The following is a 17,023-nucleotide window of genomic DNA, read 5'->3' on the forward strand; positions in this document are numbered from 1 at the left end:
GTGTTTGCCCCCTTCCTGATTTCCTATTCTTTTGCATGTTTGTCACTTAAATGTTTAATATCACCAAACAAATTTAAACATTAGACAAAGATAACACAAGTAATCACAAAATGCAGTTTTTAAATGAAGGTCCTTATTATTAATGGGAAAAAGAAACCCAAACCTACCGGGCCCTGTGTGAAAAAGTGATTGCCCCCTCCCCCTTAAAACATACGTTAACTGTGGCTTATCACATCTCTGGGAAGCAGAGTTCAAATTCACTACCCACACATGTTCTTAATCAATAAATCACTTAAATAGAACATGCGGGACAAAGTGAAACAGACCAAAAACTGAAACAGACCAAAAGATCCTCAAAAACTCCAAATAAATTCTGAAACAATTGAGAAACAAAGTAATTGAGATCTATCAGTCTGGAAAATGTTATAAAGCAATTTCTAAAGCTTTGGGACTCCGGATAACAGTGAGAGCCATTATCCACAAATGGCGAAAACATGGAACAGTGGTGAACCTTTCCAGGATTGACCGGTCAACCAAAATTACCCCAAGAATGCAGCGACGAATCATCCAAGAGGTCACAAAAGACCCCACAACAACATCCAAAGAACAGCAGGCCTCACTTGCCTCAGTTATGGTCAGTGTTCATGACTCCACCATAAGAAAGAGACTGGGCAAAAATGGCCTGCATGGCAGAGTTCCAAGATGAAAACCACTGCTGAGCAATAAGAACAGTAAGGTTTTTCTCTGTTTTGCCAGAAAACATCTTGATAATCCCCAAGACTTTTGGGAGAATATGATGTGGACTGACGAGACTAAAGGTGAACATTTTGGAAGGTGTATGTCACATTACATCTGGCATAGGTGTAACACAGCATTTCAAAAAAAGGAACATCATCATACCAACAGTAAAATATGGTGGTAGTGTGATGGTCTGTGGCTGTTTTGCAGCTTCTGGTCCTGTAAGACTTTTTGTGGTAAATGGAACCATCAATTCTGCTGTCTACCAAAAAACCCTCAAGAAGAATGTCTGGCCATCTGTTCGTGTCCTCAAGCTGAAGCGTACATGGGTTATGCAGCAGGAAAATTGTCAAGAACACACCAGCAAGTCCACCTCTGAATGACTTAAGAAAAACAAAATTAACACTTTAGAGTGGCAGAGTCAAAGTCCTGACCTTAATCCGATTGAGATGCTTAATGGCAACAACTCAGTAAAGATGTGTGGGCCCAAATTCCTCCAGAGCGTTGTAAAATATTAATTGCCAGTTATCACAAACACTTGATTACAATTGTTGCTGCTAAGGGTGGCCCAACCAGTTATTATGTTTAGGGGGCGATCACATTTTCACACAGGGCCCTGTAGGTTTGGATTTCTTTTTCCCTCAATAATAAAGACCTTCATTTACAAACAGCATTTTGTGATTACTTGCGTTATCTTTGTCTAATATTTACATTTGTTTGGTGATCTGAAACATTTAAGTGTGACAGACATGCAAAAGAATAGGAAATCAGGAAGGGGCAAACAGTTTTTCACACAACTGTAGATTGTAGACCAAGTGCACGTAAATTCTCCATAAAAGTGAAGTCAGAGACAGTTCAAGCAACCAAACGAAGGAAATGCACCACAACCCCTTCATTACCTACAGCTCTAGGCTGACAAACGTGTTAGGACAATGCAGTGATATCAACCGACAGGGGAATGGGTGGGATGGGGAAACTACTTTTATTTGCTAAACACAGGAGAAACCATGTAATTAACAAACTGGAACAATGGACTTGGATCAAAAGGACTTCACAACTGCTTGGGGTTTGGAGAATGCAGGACAGGCAGTGACGGCTTTCCTGAAGTATTAAACAATTACCGAGGAACGACTTTCACAGACTGGTTGAGTGAGTAAAGCGCGAGACATTTACACTGGAATCCAGCCAGCACGTTATCATTAAGCTGACATTGTCAGCATGGGTCCAGTGACTGGGAGCAGCGCTGAATTAATCCAATGTACTTGTTGCAAACAAGAAAAAGTCATGCAGATATTTGGAATATGCAGCGACTACACTTTTGTAACCAACGCTGCCAAGTCACAGCCATACAATCTAATACAGCAAGAAGAGTGCATCATAGACTTCATTAGGTAGATCTGTCAGCCTTCCTGACATGTAGAATTCTGGATACTCTCTTCTTAGGCCTGACTATTCTGCCGTTCCCATGTTATTCCTTGTTTATGAACTTACGAATAAACTGACAACTGAGTATTACCAGGTGTAGTTCTATCCTGGCACAGCGGGACCTTATCCAATCAGAGATGACAGTACCAGGGATGCCGTCCAAAACAGTGATGACGGATGCTCCTTTGACAAGTGGGATGCAACCAGTAGCCAGTTTGTAAATATTTTGGAAGAATAACGGTACATAAAGAGTTATATAAAATTATACTGGAGAAACGTTATTTCACGTAGTGTGCGAATATCTACTAAAACCGCCCTGTCAGTCGATGTTACAGTTGCCCTTTAGGGTGGTTTTACACTTACCGTATTTTTGCGGGCCGATTTTGCGGCCCCAATGCATTTCTATGGGGCCGCAAAATCGGCTCGCAAAAAATCAATAGTGCGCCGTGTGCCATACGGCTGTGAGGGCTGTATATACGGCCGTGAAAAAATATCGAGCTTGCTCGATATTTTTCACGGCATACGCACACGGCGCCCATTTAAATCAACGGGGCCGCAAAAACAAACCGGAAGTTTCACTTACGGTTTTGCGGAATGCCGCTTTTTTTCTCCAATACTATTTCCATAGTACTGGAACAAAAAAAAAACGGTGATCCACAAACATTTTTTGCAGCCCGTTATTGCAGTACACCACAAAAAATGCGGCGATATGGCCTGCAAAAATGGGACGCAATAACGGACCGCAAAAAATGCGGTAAGTGTAAAACCACCCTAAAAGGGGTACTCCTCTATTTAGAAACACATTTTAAAATTTCCTAAATGGACCTAGTGTGGGGGGAAAATAAAAATAAATAAATAAATTGAAAAAAATTGATACTTACTAGACAGATACCGCTCCGTAGTACTGCGTCCCCTGGTCTCTTGGCTGCAGCCACCACATCCCATCAGATCTGGCAGGAACAATCTCTCTTCCAGCTATGTGAAGGCTGCAGCCGATCAGGGACAGCTGTTTGGCAGCAGCGGTGAAATGACGGCTGCAGGCTATAGTCCGGAGAAGCAATGAACAATGCCGAAATGGTAGGTGAGGATTTTTATTTCATTTTCCTAACCACCATGTGCCCTTTTAAAATTTGTTTTGCTGGAGTGGAGAAGCCCTTTATTAGTATTTTAGGAGCACACACGCTGCTATACTGTAGATGACATCTTCTTTCTCCCCACTAGTCCCAGCAATGTCTTACCTTGTCTTTTGTGCTGACAGAGTACACACATTTTGGGGACAATATAGGCTATATCTATAGCAATACTGCAAAACCTCAGCATCAAGCTCAACGTCAAAGCACGTTCGAACCAAAAGAAAACTATATAGGCTCCGGATCCATCGCTGCCATTTTTGACAGAATTCTAGCTTACATTACATTATGTATGCAACTAGGAGTTGCGCTAAAAGTTTGCGACTTGTCACAATGGGAAGCTATCATCGCAAAATGACCTATTTGTGTTACATTTATTTTTCAACATTTTTTTTGCAATCTTTTTTTCATATATCATTTTTTTCTTAAAAGAGCAAAATTAATTATGGTACAATTATCACACCGCCTACTGGGGCTTTTCCTTGTTTTTCTGGAAGAGTATTCATCAAGGCTCCATATCATCAGAGGCAGGTTTACAGTGACAGGTATCACTTTTATACACAGCTGATAACACAGTAGGGGATATCACAGCTTACTCTGCTCTTCATCCCTGCAAAATCTTTGCACACGCTCATTAGATGCTTCATTAAAAAAAAAAAAATAGCGTTGGGAGTCTGCTCATTGTGGCTAACGTACAAATGCTGTTTCCTGAAATAACAGGGATGGCCAGTGTGAACATGTAAGGATTGTTACATGAAAAAAAAAGCACTGTCTGGCGCTAGCATTAGAGTCGCCTGACAGTCAGTGCTGGGGCATGGTTATAGCCGCTGTTCATTATGTATTGAGTGGTGACTGGAGCCATGTCCCTATGACTGAAAGCCGGAGCCTGCCAGGAGTAATAACATTAATTTCCTCCCGGCAGCCAGGCTTTCAGTGTGGGTGCTGGACAGATTGAGAACGCTATTAACCTGCAGATTAAACCAACATTTGCTAAGTCAATAACCTTTTTTTTTACATGATAGATTCCATTTAATGTGCTGTGGAAAATGTGCATAATCAAAAACTCACCAAATACTCAAATACTCATCGTGGGAACGTAGCCTTGAAGATCTGGTATGGACCTGAAGTAGGCTCATCACAATAAACAATATCACACAGATTCATACATCGCTCACGAGCCACATTCCATCAGTCAACTGTATTACAGGAACATTGCTCCGTATTAGGCTTTGCACCCACGATCAGAAAATAGTAGTATTTTGGACACAGCGTATTTTAGCCGAGTCCTAAACTCTGTGTTCTACATTGCAAGCACAGTGGATGGGATTTATAGAAAACCCATGCACACAGTGCTTCTATTTAACGCTGCATAATCTGACCTGAGGAGCAGGTTTATGAGCCGCAGCATGTGAATTTCTATAGAGGAGACGCTGCATATTTTCAGCAATAGAATGTCATTTAAGGCTAGTTTCACACTAGCGTATGGAGGAGCTGCGGACTTCCTCCATTAAGCTCCACCTACGGCCACACCTCCTCCGTTCAGCTCCGCCTCCGTCAGCATGCGGCCTGCGTACCCTATCCTTAGCGTTAGGTACGCCGGCCGTGCCGATTGTATGCGGTAATTAGAACGCAGTGTCTTGGATGTAGCGAAAATATGCTGCGTCCAAAAGGCTACTATTCTGGATCGTGGGCACAAAGCCTTACAGTGCCACACAAAGGCACCATGTGACAGCAGGCATACCTAGGCTTGGTTGTGAAAGAGACAAACAATGCTTTCATATCACAGGTTATCCAAGAAGTATTGTTTCTCCTTGCAGTGATTGACGTGCTAAGCATGCCGAGATGAGGAGACAAAGCCGCAAATCACAGCTTAAAAATTGTCAGTCACTTATAAAGGTCCCATTGTCTTGTTCTGGGGCCGATTTTTATCCATCTTCGCTTGTTTAGGGTGAAAATTATTATAGGTGGAACATGAAAGGGGTATTCCCATCTCCAAGATCCAATCCCACTATGTAGTAGGTCCAATTAGAAATGTAGTATATAGTTTTTCTGATTCGCTTTATCCCTTTCCTCTTGTGCAGGCATTGCAGGACCTTAGGTATCCATGGTTACGTCCACTGATAAAGTGACAACTAGTTGCTAGTGGTGGTAACTATGGATACCTAAGGTCCTGCAATGCCTGCACATGACGAAAGAGACATAGCGAATCAGAAAAACTATACTACATTTCTAATTTGAAATATTTGCTAATATTATTATTATTATTGCCCCTACTACATATTGGGATATGATCTTAGAGATGGGAATACCCCTTTAAATCACAAAAATGAATAAATATCTATAACAAAAAAGTTGTTGCATTTTCAGTACAGTTACACAGGGAGTGTCTCAGGAAGCGAACAGACAAGCATACACAGACAGAGAATGCTCTGTACTGTAACAAACTCCTCAATCAGAGGGATTACATGCAAGTACATGATGAGACCACGGCACCAACCATCCAGGCCAAAAGTCTCACTCTGGAAGCTTTCACCTTATTTTTTACTCTGTTTCTGTGTACTACCATTTTTAATAGAATAGGGCAAAAGGCAATTAGCTGCTCACTCCCAGATATCACCACCTAATAATCTTATATCATAACGCCTAGAGATGATTCAATGCATTGTACGTCAGTGCGGTGGACATCTACAATCTGAGGATCTCTAGCGTTTGGAACACTAACTTGCAGAATTTCCTGTCAGTGCACAGAAATTATGCAGACACCATTAATCTCTCCTTTTTTGCAGTATTTTCGACATGGTTTTACATCACGGCTCGGTTCTCAGTTTCTGCTTGTCTTTCACTGAAGTGTAAATAGATATAAAACTTCTTTTATTGTGATGACAAACTGTTATTTTGCAGATAAACAGATGAGGCAGTGGAAAGAGAAAGCAATGAATTCTAATTATAATCCAGAGAGACTGCCATGGGCACGTCTGCTTATCCGGAGCGGCCCTTTATGGGCATTTCGCCAAGTTTAACTATGACTGAACTATGGTCAGAGTAGGTGGCACATGCTAGCAACATGATGATCATAACCCAACCTACATCTTTATATTGGCTACGGTCAAACCAAAACTACCCTGAATACTGGGAACAACTTAAATTCTACACCTTGGCTCCCCAACTTGAGTACTGCTATGCCCACCAGGAAGAACTATAAGCAGCAGCTATTAAAATCAAAGGAACATTGAGCTCAAGATGTAGTCTAGTTACCAATTACCCACTTCCCTACTATGCACCCAAAACGAGAGGCCTTTTTATAGCCAAAACTAATATTTGTTGTTAAATTTCACTAATGAATAAACATTTAGCTCGCAATCACCCACTCCGATCAAGTATAGCTTACAATATATGGTCACCTTTATGTTTTAAGCCAGCCAAACACATTAGACAGCTGTCCTTGGAAAAATTAATAGTCCAACTGTCTACTCAGCCGACTCTCCCATACAAGCTCTGCTGTCTTATTTTTGACAAGGACATAGACCAACATAAGCCGGTGGATTATTTCTGGGAGAACAATATGATAGGAAGTCAGACTGACAGCTCATCTGACCACTAGTCGGCTGGAGCCGTCATGCACTGCCGATATATTAGTCTAATGTGTATGGTGGCATTTACGCATACTTTCTGGAAGAACAGTATCCAAGTGTGATTCAGACCTGACTCCTTGATACAGAGATAGAGGCGTCCATTAAAGAATCTATTAGAGGCCTATACATTAATGGTCACCAAAGGTACAGCAGAAGACTTCCCAATTTGGAGAGGACATTTGACTCAATCACTAACCACTAAGGTCTATTTCTGCTAATTATTATTATTTTTATTTATATAGCGCCATTGATTCCATGGTGCTGTACATGAGAAGGGGTACATACAAATTACAGATATCACTTACAGTAAACAAACTAACAATCACAGACTGATATAGAGGGGAGAGAGAACCCTGCCCTTTCGGGCTTACATTCTACAGGATGGTGGGGAAGGAGACAGTAGGTTGGGGGGTTGCAGCAGGTCCAGTGATGGTGAGGCAGTGGCTCCAGTAGTGGTGAGGGGGCAGGGGGGTTCATTGCAGGCTGTAGGCTTTCCTGAAGAGATGGGTTTTCAGGTTCCGTCTGAAGGATCCGAGTGTGGTTGATAGCCAGACGTGTTGGGGCAAAGAATTCCAGAGGATGGGGGCTAGTCGGGAGAAGTCTTGGAGGCGGTTGGGTGAGGAGCGTATTAATGTGGAGGAGAGAAGGAGGTCTTGGGAGGATCGGAGATTACGTGAGGGAAGATATCGGGAGATTAATTCAGAGATATATGGAGGAGACAGGTTATAGATGGCCTTGTAGGTCAGTATTAGTAATTTGAATTGGATACGCTGAGGGAGTAGGAGCCAGTGAAGAGTTTTGCAGAGGGGAGAAGCGGAGGAGTAGCGAGGAGAAAGATGAATTAGTCGGGCAGCAAAGTTAAGGATGGACTGGAGAGGTGCGAGGGTGTTAGCAGGGAGGCCACAGAAAAGGATGTTGAAGTAGTCGAGACGGGAGATGATGAGGGCATGCACAAGCATTTTAGTAGAGTGTGGGTTGATGAAGGGACGGATTCTGAAAATATTTTTGAGCTGGAGGTGGCAGGAAGTGGAAAGAACTTGGATGTGCGGTTTGAAGGACAGGGCAGAGTCAAGGGTTACTCTGAGGCAGCGGACCTCCGGTACAGGGGAAAGCGTGATGTCATCAATTGCTATAGATAGGTCAGGTAAGGAATATCTGTGACATGGGGGAAATATGATCAGTTCAGATTTGTTCACATTCAGTTTGAGGAAGCGGGAGGAGAAGAAGGAGGATATGGCTGATAGACACTCTGGGATTTTGGAGAGCAGAGGGGTGACGTCTGGGCCAGAGAGGTAGATCTGGGTATCATCGGCATAAAGGTGGTACTGGAATCCGTGAGACTTTATGAGTTGCCCCAGGGCAAGTGTATAGATTGAGAAGAGTAGGGGTCCTAGAACAGAGCCTTGGGGGCCTCCAACAGAAAGAGGGTGGGATGAGGAGATAGTGTGGAAGTGGGAGACGCTGAATGTGCGGTTGGAGAGGTATCAGGAGATCCAGGATAGGGCAAGGTCTTTGATGCCAAAGAAAGAGAGGATCTGTAGTAGGAGGCAGTGGTCAACTGAGTCGAAGGCCGAGGACAGGTGTAGAAGGAGGAGTATAGAGTATTGTCCGTTCGCTTTGGCTGTAAGTAGGTCGTTAGTAATTTTGGTCAGGGCTGTCTCAGTGGAGTGATGGGGGCGGAAACCAGATTGTAGATTGTCAAAGAGCAGGTTAGATGAGAGATGGGAGGAAAGTTCAGCATGGACATGCTGCTCCAGGAGTTTGGAAGCGAATGGGAGCAGCGATATTAGGCGATAGCTGGACATAGCGGTTGGGTTGAAGGTTGGCTTTTTGAGGATAGGCGAGATTGTAGCATATGTGAAAGAAGAAGGGAAGGTACCTGAAGTTAGTGAGAGGTTGAAGAGGTGGGTTAGAGATGGGATAAGAGTGGTGGCGAGGAGGTGGGATGGGATGGGGTCAAGTGCACAAGTGGTGAGGTGTGATTTGGAGAGACGATGAGCAAGCTCCCCTTCAGTGATGTTGGATAAGGAGGTTATGGGGTTTGGGAATTGGTCTAGTATACAAAGGAGTTGTGGTGGTTGAATAATAAAGACATGCCGTGTTTGGTCTATCTTGTTTTTGAAGAGCATGGCGAAGTCCTCAGCAGAGATTAGGGAAGTTGGAGGGGGCAGTGGTGGGCGGAGGAGGGAGTTAAAAGTATTGAACAACTGTTTAGGGTTGTGGGATAAGGAAGATACAAGGGATGTAATTCCAGAATATATAAGAGATTATTGATCATATTTACTGTGGATGGAACCAAAAGTTTAAAATGCGATTTAGAGGGAGTAAGCATTCTTCCTGTGTAAAAGGGAAAAATTTTATCTGGAAAGTCCCAAAGAAGTCCACATCTAGAAAGCATCTTGGAAAAAGAAATATAACTAGGTAAAGACCGGCGTAAAGTAATCAGCTCTACACTTATTCTTCTTTTCCCTTTATCTAAATATTCTGTTGGAGCAGTGTCATGTGTTTATGAAAGAATGAAACTAAATTGATGCTTGAGCTTGTACTTGTCTTGTTCTCGGCAATTTGGAGTTCAATTTTTGACAATTATGTCATTACATTAAGTAGTGCAGCCACTTTAATCTGCTAGCTGGAAAAAATTGCTGGGCAGATTAAAATGATTAACTTGAAACAAATCTTAATTCCTAAATGGCAAAAAAAAATCTATATACAAGAAATAAAACAAAACAAAATTATTAGAAAACATCACATCTAATTTGAATATTAATAGGTACCTGCTATGCAAACAAAAAAATCTCCCTTTGGCCCCTTTCCCCTTCCCTACACAGCCTATGTAGGGTAGTGAAAGAAAACCATATTGTAATTGGTGATTTAGAGATGTGATCTGCATGTAAGATTCCGCTTATGCGGTGTTACAGGTCAACTGAATGGCAGCCGGCAGTGACCCAGAAGCTTTAGAATAAACAAGATTGAAAAGATTGAGTTTTAATTAAAAGATTAGATGTGTTCCCCACAGCTACAAATGGTATCTTTGATTAATCCAATTACCGAAAACAAAACAATTCATCAGGAAGGTGGGTGACTGTTCATACCCTTTATTTAGCGCACTTGTATTTTTATGTTTGAGTTACTGCAATAATGGAAGGCAGGAGCGGGAACAGACAACACGACGCAGGAATATCAATAGCAGGCGGATTCTTCTAAATTAAACAATGCTATGTCTTCTGAAAAATTGGAGCTTATATATGGCAAACAAATAGGGCGTTGTACAATCATTCTTCTTCAAGGTTCCTTTGTCTTTTATATAAGGTGTGTGTATCGACATGACTATCCAAGGGTAAATTAAGGTCAGAGGGTTGCTCATTGTCTCTTAGAAAATGTTTACATTATGGTACCAAGTAAAAAGTTGTCAGACAACTTTTTTTTTCTAGGCAAGGATGGTTGTCAAATAAAAAACAGAGCATATTAAACTTTCAGTGCCCTTATGGCTCTAGCACAGGCTGCTCCACAAGTTGCCAACAATAGTCCTGCTGCCTGTGATTGGCTGCAGTGTTTAGGTGACTACAGTGATCTGAGAGGAGCAGTCATGCTATTGTGATGATCACAACAATGTAGGCAATAGTGAGTGCCCATAAGGTCCGGGCACTAATAAATGGAATATACTGAACTTCCATCACTAGGAAAATGTTTACATCATGGTACCAAGTAATACGTTGTCTGTTGTCAGTGATTAGCTTTAGTGGTAATGATACTACAAGATCTGTGCTCACCAGTAACTACAGTGATCTGAGTGGAGCAGTCATGTCATTGTAGTGCTCAGAACACTGTAGCTAATGGTGAACGCTCATCAGGTCTGGGCATCAGAGGTGCGGCAATGACTTCATCCAGTAGTGAGGACACATCTCTGAGCAGGGATATAATAAAAAGGCGCTGGGCTCTAACTACAAATATAAAATGGGCACAACAGGGGGCATATGCCAACTTCACAGCATAGGATATAAGGTTGGAAGCTGACCACAATCTCAGCCGTATTTGTGGGTGTAAGTGTTGTGCTCTACACTTACACACCATAAAAATGGCAGCCCTCTGTGGCAGAGTTAAAAAGTTATAACCCTTCACATAATTACATTTTATACACTTCTTAAACTTTTAAGCATATAGTCCAATCATTAACAAAAATGGTGACACATTCTCTTTAAGCTCAAAAGTAAAGCAAACACCCACTTTAACGTGTGGTTAAGAATTTACAGAGAATATGTGACTTAAGAAAAAAAAAAAAGCCCCACATAAATAACTGCCTTGTTATGACGCTACAAACGCATTGTTGACTTTTTTTCATCCTTGTCTTAAGAATTTTTTTTTGTTTTTTGTAATAGTTTGTTCTAGATTGTTTCAATATCATGGCCCTTGTGCTACTTTGGTCATATGCGTTCTGTTCTGATGAAGATCATCATGAAAAGCAGCTTCCTGTCAACCTAAGATTATAGGGCTGATACGTCAGATATTATTACTTCTCTCCGACAGGGTGTTCGAGGGGGGAGGAAAAGGCGAAACGCGTTTCAATTTATTGTAGCTAGGTTTACATTAGACTGCAAAGATAATGTCATTTATTAATGAAAAGCATGAATGAGGCAAGGGAAGAGCAGTCATCACCGCTAAGAAAACAGGAAAACATTACGAGTAAGATATTCCGTAATTTAGTAAGAACTGAGATATAAACATAGAGGAAAAAAAAGTGTGATCGCCCACGCTACATATGCAAGAGGAGAGGAATCACAGGCTCATGGGACTCTTCTACAATAAATATATAAGAAAATAAAAAAAATTAAAAACTTTTTACAAGATATTGATCATTCCATCAAATGTAGCTTTCATCCCCAGTATTGATAGCAACCACTTACAGCGCAGCTTCTTGCATGCTTGTGTCCACCTATCGCTGTCACTTGACAACCAACGAATCTGCTGTCAGTATCTAATGAATGAAAAATTTCAGGAGGGAGTGTACACACCCCAGGGGTGGTAGTTCTGTCTGCCTGGTGACGTCTAGTGTAATCAATAGAGAAAGGAATGAGACTGGTTACAGCAACTTACCCGATCATACTGCCACTAGACCCCCTGATGCTGAATTTGCCTTGTAAGGCTGCTTTCACACATCCGGCTTTTTTAATCCGGCACGATGCGGCGACATATGGAACAACCGGATCCGGTACCGGATCCGGTTTTGTCCCATAGAGTTGTATTGTCACCGGCACCGTGTCGGATGGGTATGCGGCGCATCCGATTTTTGCCGGATATAGCAAAAAGTAGCCGTCCGGCGTCTGCAAAAAAACGTTCGCTGCAACGTTTGACAGCGCCGGACCGGTTTGTCTCAGAGCGCATGCGCGGAGACTCTGAGCCTCGCGCTGCTCTTTTAAATGTGGGCGCCACCGTATCCGGCCACACAGGCATCCGTTGTCTCCGGCACATCCCGGATCCGCCCCTATGGCTTTTCGCCGCACGGCGCCGGAGACACAAAGCCGGATGTGTGAAAGCAGCCTTACAGTAAAGGCCCTTTTACATCTAGCGATCCCGACCACTATACGACCCGGTCAGGATCCCTGGTGCATCGCTAAATGGTCGCTAGTGAGCTGTCACACAGGCAGATCTCACAGCGATGCAGCAGCAATACAGCGGACGATACCTTTCAGACGCGGCGATCCTGTCGTCCTCCCGCCCGCCTCCACACGTCGCTCGTCGGCGCCAGCAGGAAGCCCAGCAGGAAGCGCCCGACGAGAAATGGAGCCGGCAGATCTCGCGCGATCAGCGACAGACAGCGGGGGAGCCGGTTGGAGGTAAGCATCACACATAGCGATATCGCTAGCAATATCGCTATAACGTCACAAAATCGGTGACGTTATAGCGATATTGCTAGCGATATCGCTATGTGTAAAACCCCCTTAACAATATGCAAGATGGGGGTCCATTACTGGATAATCAGACTACTTGGTGTTCCAGTTCGATTATATATGAATACATTTCCCTATCATTTATAAAGAACCAATTACAACATATTTTCCATTACTCAATGAAGGGGCAGTACCATAAGGATGCAGGAAACACTTGACAAAGTTAGATTTTATGGACTAGTTATATTTTTTAAATGGAGGGAAAGTCTTTTATTAATGAGAGCATTCCAGAGAGATGGGGCAGCACAAGAGAAATCCTGTAGTTACCCAAAGGAGGATGTGATTAAGAAAGCAAACCTTCTAGCAGCAGCAATGATATATTTCTTGATATTCATCAATTCCAGGAGCAGATATGACCAAGAAAACGAAATTTTAACAACTTGATGGAAAACCATAACATCAGGACTTACAATTTATAAAAAAGCAGAGAATGTAGGAAGAAGAGGCAATAGGATTTTATATTATAGTGGCCATGTAGTTTGTGCCCTAAAGCCTCCAGCACTAAACTGTACTGAAGCGCTTTGTGTTCCAGATCCGTAATACAGCGAGCGACCATAAAAATCTAAGGGCCCATACCGGACTTCAGTTCTTCATAGAAAAGATTATCGTGACATCCATGAGAAAAAACCTGTGTGTAATTAATATAGATGTATGCCATATAAATAATGCATGTCTTACACTAGAATCCCACATCCAGAATACATGGCCCATTCTTGTGCACGGTCTAAAATGAAGTTTAATGGTGCTTAACAGTGTAAGTACATACTTGGGCTATTGCCAATGTAGATTGTGGCACCACTGCCCTGGTGACATACTGTTATTGGGACCCACGCGTTTCTGGAAATTAAAAAAAATAGTAAGTGTAAGGTCCAAGTCACATGGAGAGTACAGAGGTGGCTACAAGTCTCGTTACAACCGCGGCTCATGATCAGAAATAACACCCTCATACACACTGGTGAAGAGGTTCGTTAGGGTAACGAGATCCAACCGCAAGTCCTAGCTTGTCTACATTATTTGGAAGAAGGAACAAGGCTGCTATGTTGTCACATTAATTAGCTCCAAGCCAGGTCACCATTCTCGTTAGGCCTCATTCAGATGTTGGCATAAGGAAAACACACACTAGAGAGAGCCGGGGGATACGGATATCACCCTGCAGTCACCAATCTGTGACAGAGCTTACACAGTTGCAGCTCTTTGGCACCCCTCTTACCCTCAGGTCAGTCAGGGAATTGCACCTAAGAAGTCGCCGGAGAAGGTGCCCTGTCACATACTGGTTATCGGGGCACTCTGCCATGAGGTCGGCATGTATATCACCAGTCCCAGGCCGGGAATATATATATAAACCTCCGGTCCATCACTGCCAGGAACCCCCAATAACACCAGAGCGGTATGTTGCCACCAGTTACTCATTAGATATAAGCCCGGTCCGTTAACAAGCTTATCTCAGTTCAGAAAGCAACCCCAGGTCGCGTATATGGTAAGTACTAGCCGGACTCACGGACGTGGGAAATCGGTTTTCGAAACAAAAGAGCTGCGCAAAATTAATTGATATTTTAATTGCCGAAAGACGCACTAGATATTACAAATATATACAGGGTAATATACAGATACTACAGCCAGAAGTACAGATAAAAGTAGGGTACAGGTTGGTGATAGCAGTTAGCTGGATGTGTCATGGTACCGTTTCTGATCACTTGTGGAGGAGGGGAAGCTCTCGTATCCACAGGCACCTTCTTAGTTTCTGGTCCGTCTCCACACGTGACATGACGTGGCTTCCATGGCAAAACAAAGACGAAGGCTAAAGGTGTGTAGCTAGCTTTTAACCCCTAGCTCACCCCCTCCTATATTTGCCACCACCCCTTTCGGTTGGACTGAATTCTCCTCCCTTGACCTCCCAGCTGAAATAATTCCCAATATCTAGGATGGGTCATAGTTCCTAGCGGGAGGTACAAACGGGACGACTGACGTCTCAACGGGTTCGTTGGGGATGCACCTATATGGAGTCCAAACTTAGGTCGACTAAGCGGTTCTGGAGAGCCAGTCTCGGTAGCTCGGTATCCAGGACAGCTAGAGAAATATGAGATGCAGCAGTGCGTGCGGAGGGTTCTGATGGTATATTGGACTTATCCCTGAGATGCACAGTTCTCTGGTAATTCATCTCTGGGTGTTGGTGCCCAAGTGTTTGGAGCTTCCTTTGATGCTGGCTGCCTTGCACAAAAGACAGCAGGGGGTCCTAGCTCTGCCCGTCCTCGCCTTGATTAACACGTGGCCTCTAATTCTCTGGCCATTTGGCAAAAGTTCTATTCCACTGGGGATTTGTGTACTTCTCCTAAGGGTGGGGGCCACTTCAGGAGTGGTGGAAGATCTCTGGACAATATATTGGGCATCAAATAATAAATCCAAAAGGGAGTCTCTCCCTTGTCCCTCACAGTTGTCTTTCACAGATAGAACATGTAACCACCATTTTATAGTCTATGGAGCTGTTCACATGAACATATTTTTTGTTCACCATATGTCCCCAAAAAATTATGGACATATCCGTTTTTTTATTAGCATTACGGATGACTATCACCTATGAGTGCGCGAAAATCACGAACAGCACACTGATGGCATCAGAGTGCAGTCTCTGTGCTTGCCATCATAATACATAGGAGAAATTTTGCAAATTCATGAAGCACTGGTGATAAAAGTTGGCACTGACCAAACTCTGATGAAGTTGGATCCAAAACAGCGATGACACTTGGACCGGTTTTTGCATTTTTTTCCGTGCAAGTGAAAAACACTGACATCTGAATCAGGCATTAGATTGCATGCACAAATCCTTCAGGCCTTTATAAACATAACCTAAAAATTGGCTGAAGTAGTAAATTTTGGCAGAAACAGACGACCATCAAATGTTTGTGGAGGCCTCACCACTCTCTCCTGACTGAAAGAATGTGGCTTCCAACAAGTTGAAAACCAAAAGCCAATCTTTAGGTCAGAGCAGAGATGAGGCTCCTTCAGATGATTCTGGCAGTGGCTCTCTCATAGAAGAACACAAGCAAACACAGCTGAGCCAAACATTCCAATCTATGGGGAGCAGGAAGAGAAAGTTTTGGCCAAACAATTGTTTTGCCAACTGTTGCCTAATTACTCAAGACCCAATTTCAACAGGTCCAAAACATCAAAGCTTTCATGACAGATTTCTGGTGTAAAAGCTTTGAAAAGTTGCAAAATTTAGGTGCAACTAGGTGGTGCCAAAAGTTTGTGACTTCTGGCATCTTCACACCAGTTCCTCCCAGCTCAGATGAAATGGGGTGGGATGAGGGTGTATGATCACCGCTCATCAAATTCATGATCAGTAGAGGCGTACTCTAGGGATTGGAGTACAATTTGTGACAAGGTGCACACGGAGGTGTCCGCCACTGGTTAGGTGCTTCCTAATTCATTAAGATTCATGAATCAGAAGCGTCTGACTCCAGCACATCTCCTCATCAAGACTTGAGAGAACAACGCTGGTCTTGATGAATCAGGCTCTAAGTAATTTTCTGATGATAGCTTCTCTTAAAGTAAAACGTTTGACTTCACTGTTTCATAGATCCCCATAGACTTTAAAGGAAGAGTCCGAGATGCAGAATAAATGAGAACGCGACCTGCTCCGACTCTCAAATATCGGACACATGGATGAGTTTATAAAAGAGATGCGAATATGGATTAATGAAGCTCTAGGGGCAAGTGTACGGTCATGGACAGTAGATGTCATACAGACCTACGGCTACATTCACACAATGAAACGCTTCCCATGTTTGGCCCTCATCGTAAGAGCTAGGTCATGGACTTGTCACAGTCGTTCCTGGTTAGTCTGTAATTAGAGGACGATGATGTAGAACCAGTCACGGAGCTTAGTATTATTACTGCATTAGTCCTACATGATCTCATACAGTACAGTAAGCTACAAGCTCAAAGTTCAGCTCTCTGATGGGAATGAGGGCCACCTGTATGACCCTGGAAGTAGATCACCAAGCCCACTCCGGTCACATACCAAATACATTCTGTATGTAACTATAAAAGGCGTAGAAACTATAAGAACAAGACAATTATGTACATGACACCAAGTACGAGGTTAGATCATCCAAACCATGGACGACAACAACCGTTCACTACAGACCCACCA

At 43.0% G+C, this 17,023-nt stretch overlaps 1 protein-coding gene across 8 annotated transcripts in view; it reads right to left on the reverse strand.

Moving 5' to 3' along the window:
- The window catches only part of MAST4 (microtubule associated serine/threonine kinase family member 4), a 699,637-nt gene that overhangs the window by 159,216 nt on the left and 523,398 nt on the right, over window positions 1–17,023 (reverse strand). The gene's annotated exons all lie outside the window — the stretch shown is intronic.

This window comes from Dendrobates tinctorius, unplaced genomic scaffold, assembly GCF_039654945.1.
Source record: "Dendrobates tinctorius isolate UK_male_01 unplaced genomic scaffold, ASM3965494v1 ptg000083l, whole genome shotgun sequence".
Taxonomy (NCBI): domain Eukaryota; kingdom Metazoa; phylum Chordata; class Amphibia; order Anura; family Dendrobatidae; genus Dendrobates; species Dendrobates tinctorius.